The 14,697-nt window shown below is 43.9% G+C and overlaps 1 protein-coding gene across 2 annotated transcripts in view; it reads left to right on the top strand.

Annotated features, from left to right (window-relative positions):
• Window positions 1-7,683: 7,683 nt before the first annotated feature.
• The window catches only part of SLC39A14 (solute carrier family 39 member 14), a 43,510-nt gene continuing 36,496 nt past the window's right edge, over window positions 7,684-14,697 (top strand). For both annotated transcript variants that reach the window (XM_019466991.2, XM_019466990.2), the window contains exon 1: window positions 7,684-7,857. The gene's annotated coding sequence lies outside the window, so the exon portion shown is untranslated. The remainder of the gene's footprint in view (window positions 7,858-14,697) is intronic.

The raw sequence follows: 14,697 nt of genomic DNA, 5'->3' as shown, positions 1-14,697 counted from the left end.
ACATTATCCAGAACAGATTACATGGTAGGCCACAAAACAAATCTTAACAAATTCAAGAAGATGAAGTCCTGCCGTGCATCTTTTCTGACCATGGTCTGAAATTAGCAATCAACCACAAGAAAAAAATCTGGAAAAGACACAAATACATGGAGGTAAATAACATGCTACTAAACAATGAATTGGTCAAAGAAGAAATCAATGAGAAAATTAAAAAATGCACGGAGAGACAAATGAAAACACAGCAACACAAAATCTTTGGGATGCAGCAAAAGGTGTTCTAAGAGAGAAGATTATAGCAATATAGGCCAACCTCAAGAAACAAAAATTCAAATTAATGACCGAACTTCACACCTAAAGGACTAGAAAACAAAACCGAAAACCAGTAGAAGGAAGGAAATAATAAAGATTAGAGCAAAAATAAATGAAATAGAAACTAAAAAAAAAAAAAAAATCAATGAATTCAGGATCTTTCTCTGAAAAGACAAAATTGATAACCCTTTAGCCAGACTCCTCAAAAACTAAACCTACTCTTACCATATTCTCTGGCAGTCAGTCACACTCCTTGGTATTTGCTATTTGCTCAAATGTGTTGAAAACTTATGTCCACACAAAAACCTGCATGCAGATGTTTATAGCAGCTCTGTCTGTTAACTGCCAAAACTTGGAAGCAACCAAGATGTCCTTCAGTGGGTGAAAGGATAAATAAAATGTGGTACATCCAGATAATGGAATATTATTCAGCAGAAAAAAAAAATCATGCCACAAAAAGACATGGAAGAAACCTAAATGTTTATTACTAACTGAAAAGCCAATGTGAAAAGGTATATACTGTGTGATTCCAAATATTCTGGTGAAGGGAAAAACCATGGAGACAGTGAAAAGATCAGGGTTGGGGAGAGAGAGGGATCAACAGGCAGAGCTCAGAAGGTTTTTAGGGCAAGGACATTTCTGTATGATATTGTAATGATGGATAGATGTCATTATATATTCATCCAAACCTGTAGAATGTGAAACATTAAGCATCAACCCTGATATAAATTATGGACTTTGGGTGATTATGATGTGTCAATGTAGGTTCATCAGTTGTGACACATGGGTCATTCTGGTAGGGGATATTGGTAGTGGGGGAAGCTGTGTGTACATGGGAAATCTCTACTTTCCACTCAGTTTGTGTGAACCTTAAATTGCTCTAAAAAATAAAATATTTTTTTTTATGTGAGTGAACTAGGGAGACCTCTGGCAACATGGCAGACTGAACTGACCATACTGACAAATGTTGGCCAAAATAGAAAAAAAGATTTTTTCCTTCGGTTAGGTAGCTGAATTTGGGGGGAAATGGAATGGGGAATGGGAAAGGAAAAAGGAAAGAAAATATCAAGGTACAAAGAAAGGGAAGCCAGAATGGTAATAGCTGATTCCAACACAGCTCCCAGGGATACAGACAAAAATGCAGGAGCAGGAGCCCCCAGGATTCTTGTTCCAGTTAAGGATAGAAGATACGGTCTCACACCGTATGAGGTACAGGATGGCAGGACTGAAATCTCTTGGATGAAGAGAGCTGGAATCTAGAAGGGGAGTCAAGGGTCCCTGCCAACCATCAGCAGCAAGGAACTCCGGGGTAAAAAGGCATTCGTGAGAGATCTCAAAGCTTGGGCCACATGTAGGTATGTGCAGGCTGAATTTATATTAGGAGCACGTGGAAGGATCACAAGCTGAAAAATTACCACGAAGATTGGCTCAGACTGGTGAGAGACGCTGAGCCCTGCAGAAACAAGTGCAAAGTCAATTGAATTGCAGCCCAAAGAGGTATAAATGGGAACTATGCAAGAAAAGTGACCGGAGGAGGAAAAAAAGAAAATGAGAAAGTTGATGTTTGTCTGATAGGAGCTCTTGCAGCTTGGAGAATGAGTGACACAATATGAAAAGGTAGGATTTTCCAGAATTCAAGACAAATATCAATCCTCTACTTGGAGAAACTGAGGATAAAGAAAAGCACATTCACTTCTAGATGTACTGTAGTGAAACTATAGAACCCTAAAGACAGAATCTTAGCAACAGTTAAGAGGTGAAAGACATTGCTTATGAAGTTCATCAAACTAGCAGCAGACTGTCCTCATTCAACAATAGATGCTTAACACAAAAGGAATAATAAAAATGCAGCATCAACTTAGAATTCTTTTCCCAGCTAAACATTCATGCAAGGGATAGGGCAAAAACAATGATATTTTCTAATAAAGATCAGAGCAGAAATTAATGAAAGAATAGAAAAACGAGAGAAAATCAACAAAATCAATTTTGAAAATATTTAAAAAGCGGGCAAACCTCTAGCTAGTTTGGCAAAGAAAGAAAAGACTCAAATTACTAAAATCAGGAATGAAGGATAGGGGATTACTGACCTGACAGAAATAAAAAGGATTATAAGGGAATACTATGAACAATTGTATGCCAACAAACTAAGTTATCTTAGACGAAATGGGAAAATTCCTATAGTTGTTACTTAATCAAGTGTTATTTTTACCATTTGGCTTTTTTTTTTTTTTTTTTTTGTCTGCTGAAAGCATTAGATGAGAACAGAAATGACTGAGGCTGAAAGGATTCTAGCTCTTTTGGCTGACAGAGTGTGGAGTGCTGGTGCTCTGACATGATTTTGGGTAAACCAGAAACTTACATTTCCTCTGATCCTCTTAAATTCATTAAAACATTCAAAAACATGAAAAACTTGGAACGCCTGAGTGGTTCAGTCGGTTGAATGTCCAGCTTCAGCTCAGGTCACGATCTCACGCCCCGTGAGTTGGAGCCCTGTGAGTTGAAGCCCCGCGTGGGACTCTGTGCTGACAGCTCAGAGCCCGCAACCTGCTTTGGTTTCTGTGTCTCCATCTGCCTCTGCCCCACCGCCACTCGTTCTCTCCCTCTCTGTCTCTTTCCCCCCTCCTCTCTCTTTCCTTCCCTCAAAAGTAAATAAACATTAAAAAAAAATTTTTTTTTTTTTTTAATTAACATGGAAAACTCATTTTTCCCCTTGAAACTGTCTTACCTGGTCATTGGTTTCTCTCTCCAGTCTCTTTCAACTGTTCTGAGAGCTGAGGAGTAGAAAGGGGATCTTTGGCCCACCCTGCTGATCAAGTTGCCTACCTTGTCAACAGAAACCACAGAGCGAATTTTTGTTTTCTGAGTCCCCATCCCATTTTATACACACTCATAGCTGGGGTTTTATTTCTCTGGCTTCTTCCCCAAGGCTGTTTCATTGGCTTCAGCTATGGGTAATCTGCATATCTTTTGGCTGCTGGCTGTGGTACCTTGTCAAAAGGGAAATAGTCAAGAAAATGTCAGGGTTTTGTGCTTAGTTCCCTTAAATATCATCCAACTTCAAACTTTTAGTGAGCTGGCCTATTCATTCATCCATCAAATGCTGAGAATTTCTTACATGCAAGATGTTATGTTAGGAGATGCAGAAATCTTTGATAATCCAGACAGTTTAAGGTCAAATTAAGTTAGAAACAAAACTGAAATAAGGGGGAAATGCAAGTACCATAAACCATAAAATGTGGTGGGTTTTTTTGTTTTTTTAAAATAGGCTCCATACCCAATGTGAGGCTTAAACTCACAACCCTGAGATTAAGAAGTTGCATGTTCTACAGACTGAGCCAGCCAGGCCTGAACCATATAAAATATTTTAATTCTATGCATCATAACCCAATATTGGGTCCTGAAATCAATTTAGTGGGCTTGTTATCACTTAAAAAAAAAAATTGAAGCAGGGGCACCTGCTCAGTTGGTTAAATGTCTAACTCTTGATTTCAGCTCAGGTCATGGTCTCAGGGTTCATGGGTTCAAGCCCTGAGTCTGGGTCTTCGCTGACAGTGTGGAGTCTGCTTGGGATTCTCTCTCTCTCCCTCTCTCTCTGCCCCTCCTCTGCTTGCACACACACATGTGCACACACACTCTCGCTCTCTCTCTCTCTAAATAAACTTGAAATTGAAGTAAAATATAAAATATCAGTACATTGCATGTACAGTGAAACCTTAGATTGCAGGTAATTCTGTGAGTGTTCTGCAAGATGAGCAAACGTTTCTAATAAATTTAAACTTGATAAAAAGTAATGTCTTGCAATATGAGCAGTATGTGATGCCAAATGTCACATGATCAAAACTGAGCAAATGGTTCTTCTCTGTCTCTCGCTGCGGAATTGTGGGTGATTGTCTTCCATACTCTGATGCTGTCTCAGGCCGCAGTGTTTGGCAGAAATCAGTGAGTTTTCAGAACATTGGAAGGTGCCCACAACTGGCACTAGTCTATCTTTGTCACTTCAGAGCACCTATGGACAGTCCTTTGCTTTTCCATACAAGAGTAAGCTTAAGAATGCTTGACTTCATTCTAGGTCAGGCTGCCTGCAGATATAGACCCTTTCCTCTGCTGCCTTATTGCCAGTTATATTAAATATAGGATATGACAAGAGTTTATTAATACTGTACTGTAGTCAACATCCGTGCAAGGGTATACAATGGCCCCCGTGCAGAAAAATGTTGAAAAGAAAGGCAGTAAGAGGAAGGAGATGATTATGGTGGAAGTAGGAAATCACTGAGAAGTACTAAGGAAGTTTGTGAGTGGCCAAAATTGCAAGATTTTGTAAGAAGTCTACATCTGCATTTCTTCTTCAGAGGAGGAGGGGGAAAAGGTCGACGAATCACTCACTTCAAATGATATTAGGGAGGTGTGTAAAATGTGGGAAACTGCAAAATTTTGTAGAAAAACACCACCTGAATAAATCTGTAGCAGTGTGAGTGATGAAACTGTTTAACGACAACGCAATGTCACATTTCCACGAAATCCTCAAAAGGAGGCAAAAGCAAGTGTCATTGGATAAGTGCCTTGTTAAAGTTGCTTGAAAAGAAGATTCCATTGAGCCAATAGAGAGCAGTGATTCAGTTAGTGATAGAGAAAGTTGTCCTACACAATAACCCTCACATCAGCCGCAAAGGTTTTCAAGGTAAGTGTGGGTTAATTTGTTTATTTTTCTTTATATTTTGTATTTTCTTTATTATTTTGTATTATATTATTGAATCATTTTTACGTGAATATTTTTGGGTTGTGGAACAAATCATCTGAGTTTCCATTATTTCTTGTGGGGAAATTCATTTTGATATACAAGTGCTTTGGATTACAAGCATGTTTCCGGAATTTGTGAGCGAATTATGCTCACAAACCAAGGTATTATTGTATTAGGGAAATTCTGGAAAACATTTGTTTGCTATAATGTTATTTATACTGGAGTTGCCGTGTAAAATATTTTTTTTTTTTTTAAATTTTTTTTTCAACGTTTTTTATTTATTTTTGGGACAGAGAGAGACAGAGCATGAACGGGGGAGGGGCAGAGAGAGAGGGAGACACAGAATCGGAAACAGGCTCCAGGCTCCGAGCCATCAGCCCAGAGCCTGACGCGGGGCTCGAACTCACGGACCGCGAGATCGTGACCTGGCTGAAGTCGGACGCTTAACCGACTGCGCCACCCAGGCGCCCCGTAAAATATTTTTTAATGTGGGTTACAGTCAAAAGAGTTTGAAAGGATAGGTAAAATGTGCCACAGAAGAATCAAGAAGTTTCTGAAGGGAAGTAGCTTGAAAAGTTAGAATTTTAATGAGTGGAAATGTGGCTTATGAGAGGAAAAAGGCATATTATGCAGAGAGAAATATAGAATTGTGGGCCCAAGCATGGCACCAGGCATAAAAAATTGAGTACTACTCAGCAACAAGGAGAGACTTACGGTTCACCTGAAGAATTTTGTGTGGGGCTGGATGTGAAGAGTTAAAACCTTTTGATTTTAAGCTATGTTAATAATTAATTGTATTCCCCTAATGGATTACTGATAGCTTATCAGTTTTGGTGGACTTTGGCAACTCTACCCTTCAGTCTGGTTGCAAACAAGTGAAATGCTGTCGTAGGCCCTGTGGTGGGGTGTCTTGTCCTGCCTCCTCCTGTCTGACAGGAGGCTTCTTGCCTTGTTTCCCTGTGTGTAGTGCTGACACCTTGCCTGGAAAAGCCATGGGATTATTTTTGGACCTCAGGTTTAAGAAAAGATTAACACCCCTGTGTAATATGCATTTATAGCCTTAAAAACTTTTCAGAGCTGTATGTGTTAGAAGCATTCTTGTTTGATTTAATCTCTGGCTCAGCTGCTCATTCCCTTTCCAGTACTTTAAGAAAAGGAAGGAATGGTATAGACTGGACCATTTCTGACAGCCCATTGGAGATGGGATTAAGTCCCAATGGATGACATAATGTCTGAAAAATACTGAGTTTAACCAAGAAGGACAAGTATAAAGGGTTATTACAAAGATGAAGGGGCTCTGAGGGAAATTCTGCAAGAGATACCATTACTTTGAAATCACTTGGAAAATGAGAGGACTATCACCCCACCCCTTACCCAACTGGAGCACTGACTGTAATTGCAGGATGAGAATAATTCAATTTTAGAACAACCAGGGCCGGGCTAGTCTCTTCACGAGTGGCATAAACAATCTGGCCTCCTCTGGCTTTGTTTCAAGGCTTTCTTTTTCCCCTCTCTACCCAGTCCTTAGGAACAAGCTGCCACTGAACTCTGGATTCTCCCTGCTACATGCTCCAGGGATTGTCTGCACTGCCAGCCTGAGGGTTCTTCTCTCCAGAATTTGCAGCATGGGATACGGGGCCCCTTCCCTGTGCAAATTCACAGAGACACTAAGTGCCAGCTAGGCACCAGACATTGAGCTACAACTGGTACCTGGATACCAACTGGCTACAGTTCTGCTAGAAGACCTTTCCTGTGGGTCCCCTAGACCCAGGTGGCAGCTGGCTTAGCTGTAGAGGAAATAATCGTGATGTCCACCAGAATAGAACAATGGGCGTTTAATGGGTGGCTTATTTTCTCAAGAAATTTCCATTTCCGAGGCTTGATATCCATCTCAATAGGACTATCCCACAACGGAGGAGACTCCTAGGACACGCCTCACCCCCAAATTAACATTTCTCCCTGACTGGGATTCAGAAATGTGGTTCCCTTAAAGAGCCTGATTATTGGGGGGGGGGGGGGGGGGAAGGAGGGGTTGTGCGACATTTAATTGGAAAGTGAGTATAGTATGGTTTACTTGGAACTTGAACAGGAAATTATTTTAATTTTTGTTCTTTTGGCTGGTTGAAATATGGAGAAGAAACATCGTCTATGGGGCGTCCCCTTTTAGGGCACATTTCAGAATTGAGTTGGAGGTTGAGAAGCTTTTTACATTAATCAAAAGTGTTAAAATATAGACATACATATTAGGTGAGTAGCAGTCTTACTGCTAAGGGATGGAGGCCAGGTTGTAAGAGGTTCCCACGTGGAGAGGGAAAGGTCTAAATGGGAGTTTCCAGAGGAAGGAGGAGTCAGTCTGTGGGCTTAAGTGAATGAAGAATGTAATTCGCAGAACGGTTACAAGATGAAGCTGGTCCGGCTAGGATCCCGGAGAGCTAGATCTCCGCCTGGGCCGGCGACGTGCCGGCGCTGGGCCGAGTGGAGCGGGCGGCGGGCTGACAGCTCGCGCACGTCGCCCTATCGTGGGCCGGGGCCCCACGTGGCAGGCCCTGGGGAGAGCAGGGTGGGGCGAGGGTGGGGCGGGGCCCAGGGACGGGGGTGGGCCCTGTCGCTGACGCGCAGGCTATATAGCGGGGCATGCGCGTCGTGGCGGGGACGGACGCAGGCAGGGGGGCGAGGGCACGCGGGCTACCCGCGCGGACGCACCGACCGAGCTGCCGCTGCCGTTGCCGTTGCCGCTGCCGCTGCGGGCCGCCGGAGGGCCAGGCTTGTGAGGTTGCGCGGGGCCCCGGTGGCGTCAGCCTGAGCTTCAGGTGAGGGCGGAGAGCGTGCGTACCGGCGGGACCGCGCAGTGCCCAACAGTGCGGCATCGCGCCGACAAGCGGCGCGCCTCCAGCGCTTGGGGTCACCGGGTGGGGGTGGGGGTGGGAGTGGGGGCCTGGCGGCGCCGAGGACCGAGAGCCCGTCTCCGGATTCCGAAGCCTCAGGTTAGAGCAGGGAGGCGCCCGGGAGGATCAGCACATGGGCCCGGACGCAGGATGGAGGCGACACCTGGCTGGGGTGCCCCGATGGGGGATACTTTGTGGTGAGGGGAGGGCGTTCGCAGCTGCACTCCTTTCGACTGGAGATCGCGGGATGTGGGAGCTAGATAGAGAACGGTGTTCGGCACGTAGACAGCCGCACTAAAAAGCCGAGAGGCTTCCTGAAACCCGCAGATAGGAGGACAGAAAAAGCAGAGGGAGTAGATGGGCAAATCTGGTGGGCAGTTCTTGGGGCAGCTCCGATGGGACACTGGCCTCCGGACTTTGCTTTCTGGGAACTGTGTTCCTACCCTGGCCAGATCACCTACCAGCTGGAGAAAAAAAAAATGCCGCGGATTTTCCGGCCGACTAGTAGCAGGAGCTGGAGAATGGCACTGGAGCCACTCTGATAAACCCTGAGCTGGCTTTAGCCATGGGCACGGTTTTTTTTTTTTTTTTTTTTTTTTTTTTATCTATTTTTGGTCCTACCGACCAAGTTGGGAGCTATGGCTCAGGCTGCCCTCTCTTGGTGGGTTAGGGCAATGGGACAAAATAGCCATCCAAGCAGTTTCAGGATATGATTCTGAAGTTCAGTTAAAGTAAAAGAAAAATTTCCCAGCTCGGGGCTGTGGCTTCGGTTTTGAGGCTCTAGTGTCTGCCAGGGCCTGGGTGTCCAATAGGACGCATGCTTTGATGAGGGCAGAGTGCTCACCTGGGGCATAAGGAACATAGGGGCAGGAGCAACTTTGCACCCGACTTTTCTTCCTGGACTTACCCTGGGTTTGGATTTGTCTTTAGAGTCATTTTTCCCTGGAAACCCCAGGCCACGTGGGTAGGCTGCTGGGAAGTGGTGGTGGTGGTACGTACTGGAGACTGGCCTGGCTACCCTGGTCTCTGTCCTAGCTCTGCCTCTAACTTGCCCTATGACCTTGGGAAGGGGTAAGTGCTAAGGTCAGAATAGATCTTTTATCCAAAACATCTGTGATTAATCCTTAAGTCTTAAACAAGAGCCAGAGAAACTGAGAGGATCTTGATGATGAAGCAAGAGACAGAATGTCCAGAATTGTGACTTTTATAGGGTGGAATTAAAAACTAATATTCCATTTCTTGTTGGAGGCTCAGAGGTGAATTTCCATATATCATGTGATAGCTAGGAGATAGACTAGTGGTACTCCTTCTTCCATTGGTCCCTAAGTATGACTAAAGGGCACCAACCGGAATTATTGGCTTTGTCATTTAGGCAAGAAGAATAAGAACTGCAGGTTCTATGACTCTCAGATGCATCCTCACCTCTCTGGTTAGCCAGTACACAGGGCCTGGTCTGTGCTCAGCCCTTGGAGTAGCCACTGCCAAGTGCAAAGAGGGGATGAGGCCTGGCTCCTGTAGACTCTTGATGGGGAGAGAGAACATCCAGACACGAAGAATAAGGTAGCAACGCAAGAGAGGCCACGCTGTTGTGTTCCCATTAAGTTCAGAGAAGACAGCACTCTGCTAAAGATGGTATGAGGTGGTAGGAAAATTCTGGACTTTTGAGCTAGATGAATCTGTTCAAATCCTGGCTCCGTCACTCTCCAGCAGGTTTCCTAACCTCTGTGAGCCTGTTCTCCCTGCCGTGAAGCATGCTGTGATTGTGCCTGGGACATGGTAGAGGTTTGTCATCATCACAGTCATCATTATCATCATCTGTGTGGGATGGGGTGGATTATTTAGGGGTCCCAGAAGCTTTTAGGTAGGTTGGGTTGTAGGAGTGGTATGAGCTCAGACTTAGTGTTGATTCATCTCCTCCTTAGGAACACGGATGCAATTTCCCTGCCTTTCTGAGTAGGCCACTTTTCTGTGCCCTGCCGGAGATTGTCCCACAGAATCACTGGGCAAAAGGAAAAGAGATTTTTTTTCTTCCACCTTTAGTTTTGGGAGCTACTCTGATTTCTTCAGGTAATAGAAGTATTCCTTTTCTGCGCTGATAATAGGCTGGAAGGACTAACATTGAGTTGGGGGTCTGGGCACTGGGTATATATCAGTCACTGGGCTCGTTCTCTTTTCAAACCCTGCTCAGTCTTCCTTTTTCCCTACCTGCTCAAACCCACTTTATTCCAGAGGAACCTGAATCCGTGTACAATATTCACAGGATCTTGGGATCTAAATGGTAGTGCTGTGAATAGATTGTATATGTCTGGGAATTGGGACTTCCTTCTCCCTACTGTGCTAAAATAATTCAAACTATTTGCAGTGGATGCCTGAAGAAAGTAATGCTTAGGCATTTTGCAGAACTACAGACAATAGGATGTTGAACTGCAGGGACTTTGGGAATCTTCCAGTCTAGTCTCTTTGTTTTACAACTAAAGAAACTAGGTCTAGAGAGGTTAATTGGTATTCCCAAGTCACATTGCTTGCTAGTGACCAAGAAGCTTGATGGAGAAGACCAAAGACAGGTTCTGTTTTTATTCCTAAGTGTAATGATGAAATTGCTGATGATTCTAGTCTTTTCCTTAAAAACATGAAGAGGAAAGGAGCCAGTTATCTCTGGTGCTTATTTAGGGGGAAGGAAGGTCCTTTGCTTTTGTAGATAGAAATCACAGCACAGTCATCTTCTTCTGGAGGAGTCCTGCTTCTCTTTCCAGAATGCCTTGAGACATGCGAGGATGGGGTGTGGAAGGGTCATGCCACTGTGGCCCCAGCCAGGACTCACTAGATGTCTACAGTGGGACTTTTCTGACCTCGAGGCTGGCAGATTGGCGGCACGCCAGCAGATAAGGAGTCCAGAGTCTGCTGCCAGCCAGGGGCCTTGTGCACTCCAGGGGAGCCAGCAGGGCAGCCTCACCGCAGGGTCTCTGACACCTACCCTTACTGTGGTCACCAAGGCTCCCAGAGACATCCCCTTACTGGGCCCAGCTGACATCCAGAGACAGAACTCCCTGTGGGTTCTCTGGGACCCCCGCAAGGGTAGGAGGGAGAGTGGCCACAGAATCAGCCTGGAGAGAGCTTGGCATGCCCAGCTGTGGGAAACCACATTCCCTGCCTTGGAAAGTCCAGATCTGACTGTGTTCTCAGGGCTCCTAAGTACCTTCCTCCAGGAGAGTGCTGGGGTTTGATGGAACAAGGTGACAGTCTTGAATTTGTTACCATTGGGTCCCTAGGGGCTCTTAGTCAAGGCACTCAGTAGTTTTAAAAAGTCAGCTTAAAGTAGGGAGTTTTAAAACAATCCATGTTTTATTTATTTATTAATTTTTTTTTTAACGTTTATTTATTTTTGAGACAGAGAGAGACAGAATATGCACAGGGGAGGGGCAGAGAGAGAGGGAGACACAGAATCTGAAACAGGCTCCAGGCTCTGAGCTGTCAGCACAGAGCCCGATGCGGGGCTCGAACTCATGGACCGTGAGATCATGACCTGAGCCGAAGTCGGACGCTTAATCGACCAAGCCACCCAGGCGCCCCAAAACAATCCATGTTTTAAACAATTCATTTTACTTTAAAAACATATGCATCTATTTTTCTTTATTTGCCAAAACTGATTTAGGGCTGAGAGGCCTTTTCTTTGGGTTTCTAGGTACTCTAATTAAACTTGCAAATTGTATATAAAAATCACACCTACACATATCACCTGCAGTTTCACGTTTCCTTTTATTAAATTTTTTTCACTAGTCTATATGTTCACATAGTTCAAAAATCAACAGGTTAAAAAACCAACAATACATGTACACACAACATACCGGGCAGGCAGTGAAACATTGTACCCCGCCCCCTTTTTCTTACAGTTGGTTCAAGTTAGAACTTTAGACATGTTGTTTAGCACCTTGCTTGTTTCACCTAGCAACTGTATAGGATCTTTCCATATGGGCACATAGAACCCTTGGGTCATTCTTTTATTACACCTGCACAATATTCAGGATATGGAAGTGAGATAATTTTTTAACCAAGATACTTGGGTCACCTCTCTCTCTCTCTCCCCAGCCCAGAACTTGGGTTGGGTTGTTTCCATTATTTTGTCTATTTTGCTGTTATGTCCGAGGCTGCAGTGACTAACTTTGTTCAAATGGCATTTCCTACAAGTGTAATTATGACTAGAAGAAATTCTCAGAAGCGAGGTTGCTGGGTAAAAATATATATATATCCGTTTATTAGTTTTTTTAAAGAAGTGAAAAGACGTTACATATCACTCCACATGCAGAAATCTACTTTTTGAATACACTCACCTAACTTAGTCTTTTTTCCCCTCATTTGTAACCTGTCTTTCTAGATGAGCAGTTCTCAGACTTTTTGATCTAGGATTCTTTAATATTATTGTCTTTTGTGTATGTATCAAATCTATTGATATTTACTGTTTTAAAAATTAAAGCAAATTAAAAAAGTTTTCATTAAAAAAATAAAAATAAAAAAGTTTTCATTTAAAATAATATAAGGTCATTACATGTTAACATTAAAAGCATATTTTAATGAAAATGTTCTCCAACATTAAAAAAGGAGAGAGGGGCGCCTGGGTGGCGCAGTCGGTTAAGCGTCCGACTTCAGCCAGGTCACGATCTCACGGTCCGTGAGTTCGAGCCCCGCGTCAGGCTCTGGGCTGATGGCTCAGAGCCTGGAGCCTGTTTCCGATTCTGTGTCTCCCTCTCTCTCTGTCCCTCCCCCGTTCATGCTCTGTCTCTCTCTGTCCCACAAATAAATAAAAAAAGTTGAAAAAAAAAAATAAAAAAGGAGAGAACAGAATGGCATTGCTTTTACATTTTTTGCTGATCTGCAGGATTTCAAAATAGTGATTTATTACATGATGAGATAGATTATAATAAGTCTAATGTAAGTTTGCTGGTAAATATTCAGTTGAAGTCCTGAGAACAAACTGAGTTAATCTCTGAAAACACACATGTTTATACCCTAAACTTTTACTTTGGAAATCTCTACAAAACTCAAGACCACTATATTCACCACACTTCATTTAGCCTCTGAAACATGAGCATGAAAAGGCTTTCAACATTTTAATATTATTATAATAAAAATAGTTTTTACCTGACAGCCCTCCTGAAACGGTCTCAGGGACCCCAGGTTGTCCTCAAAGACCAGAATTTCAGAATTGCTGTTCTAGATCACTTAATTTTCATAGAAATCAAACCTTTTCCTTTCTGCACTTACATTTCAGTTGCTGTTCAGTTCAGTTATAACCACAAAAACAAATGGAACCAGCATGAAGAGGCTTGGGCATAGGCACAGCTGACTTGGTAAATGTGACTGTGACTGGTGGCAGCAGAGGGGCAGTTAGCTGAAGGATGGGTGGGGGAGGGGGACAAGCCAGTGGAGCTCAGCCGAGAGCTTCCACTCGGGGAAGACAGGCAAAACACTGTCTCTGTTCTGAAGATGCTTGTAAACCCATGTGGAGATGCTCCAAGAACATGTGGAAATTTATGTGATATCTTGTGGGTTTGTTAAGCGACCTTGAGTGGAACAGGTGAGCTACTTAAGCAGGCTGGGAGAAGGTGAAGTGATTAGGGCAGGAGTGGTCTGGGAAGGCTTCCTGGAGGTGGAATTAAGCCACGTTTTGAAAGTTATGGAGAAAGGAGAACAGGAAGAGGAGTCCTAGAGAGAAGGGCTGTGTGAATAATGGCAGAAAGATGTATTATCCTGAGGCAGGGGGTGATCATTTTAGGGCAGGGGCTGATAGAGGGAAGAGCAGGTGACAGGCATGGCTGGGAATTTAGGTTGGATACAGGGGTTTTAGAGGGCTCTGGGCTCTAAGGTACTGATACTCTCCCAGAACACTTAGCTGTTACCATGTCAAAGACTTACTGCTCTGTTTCAGCAGCCCGCCCTCTCTCTTGGGGTTCAGACTGCACTTACCTAGAACAACTCTGTGGCCCCAAATCTATATCCTTTGCACCAGTCCACTGCTACCTCCTGCCTCCTTCTAGCCCTCCAGAGGCAGGGAACACCTTTTTATCCCATCTTAACACAGCCCTCTCTACCTTAAAAGCCTCTACCACAGCATCCCCAAGCAACTGTTTGGTATTTTTTAAAATTTTATTTTGGGGGCGGCTGGGTGGCCCAGTGGGTTGAGCGTCTGACTTCGACTCAGGTCACGATCTTGCGGTTCTTGGTTTGAGTTTGAGCTCCGCATTCGGCTCGCTGCTGTCAGTGCCTGCTTTGTATCCTCTGCCCTGCCCCTCTCTCTGCCCCTCCCCTGCTGGCACCCTCTCTCTCAAAAACAAACATTAAAAAAAAAAAGAAAATTTTATTTTTTTTCTGATTATCAAAAGTAATGCATGCTTGGGGCACCTGGGTGGCTCATTCGGTTGAGTGTCCAACTTTGGCTCAGGTCAGGATCCCACAGTTAGTGAATTCAAGCCCCACATTGGGCTCCCAGCTATCAACGCAGAGCCTGCTTTGGATCCTCTGTCCCCCCCCTCTCTCTGCCCCTCCCCTGCTTGTGCTCTCTTATAATAAATAAAACATTTAAAAAAATAAAAAAAGTAATGCATGCTTAGTATAAAGAAGTATTGGAGAAAAAGAATTGTAATCCTGCCACCCTGAGACAACCTCTGTTAACGTATTGCACATTTCCTTATAATTGTTTTTTCATGATACAATTGCAGGGATCCTAACCTTAGCATCAAAATTTCTCCTTAAGCATTGGGTCTGCATTAT

The sequence above is a fragment of the Panthera pardus genome, unplaced genomic scaffold, assembly GCF_024362965.1.
Source record: "Panthera pardus isolate Hobbes unplaced genomic scaffold, ASM2436296v1 HiC_scaffold_13, whole genome shotgun sequence".
Classification (NCBI taxonomy): Eukaryota; Metazoa; Chordata; class Mammalia; order Carnivora; family Felidae; genus Panthera; species Panthera pardus.
The sequence above is the reverse complement of the archived record's forward strand: the minus strand, read 5'-3'. Positions and strand labels throughout refer to the sequence as shown.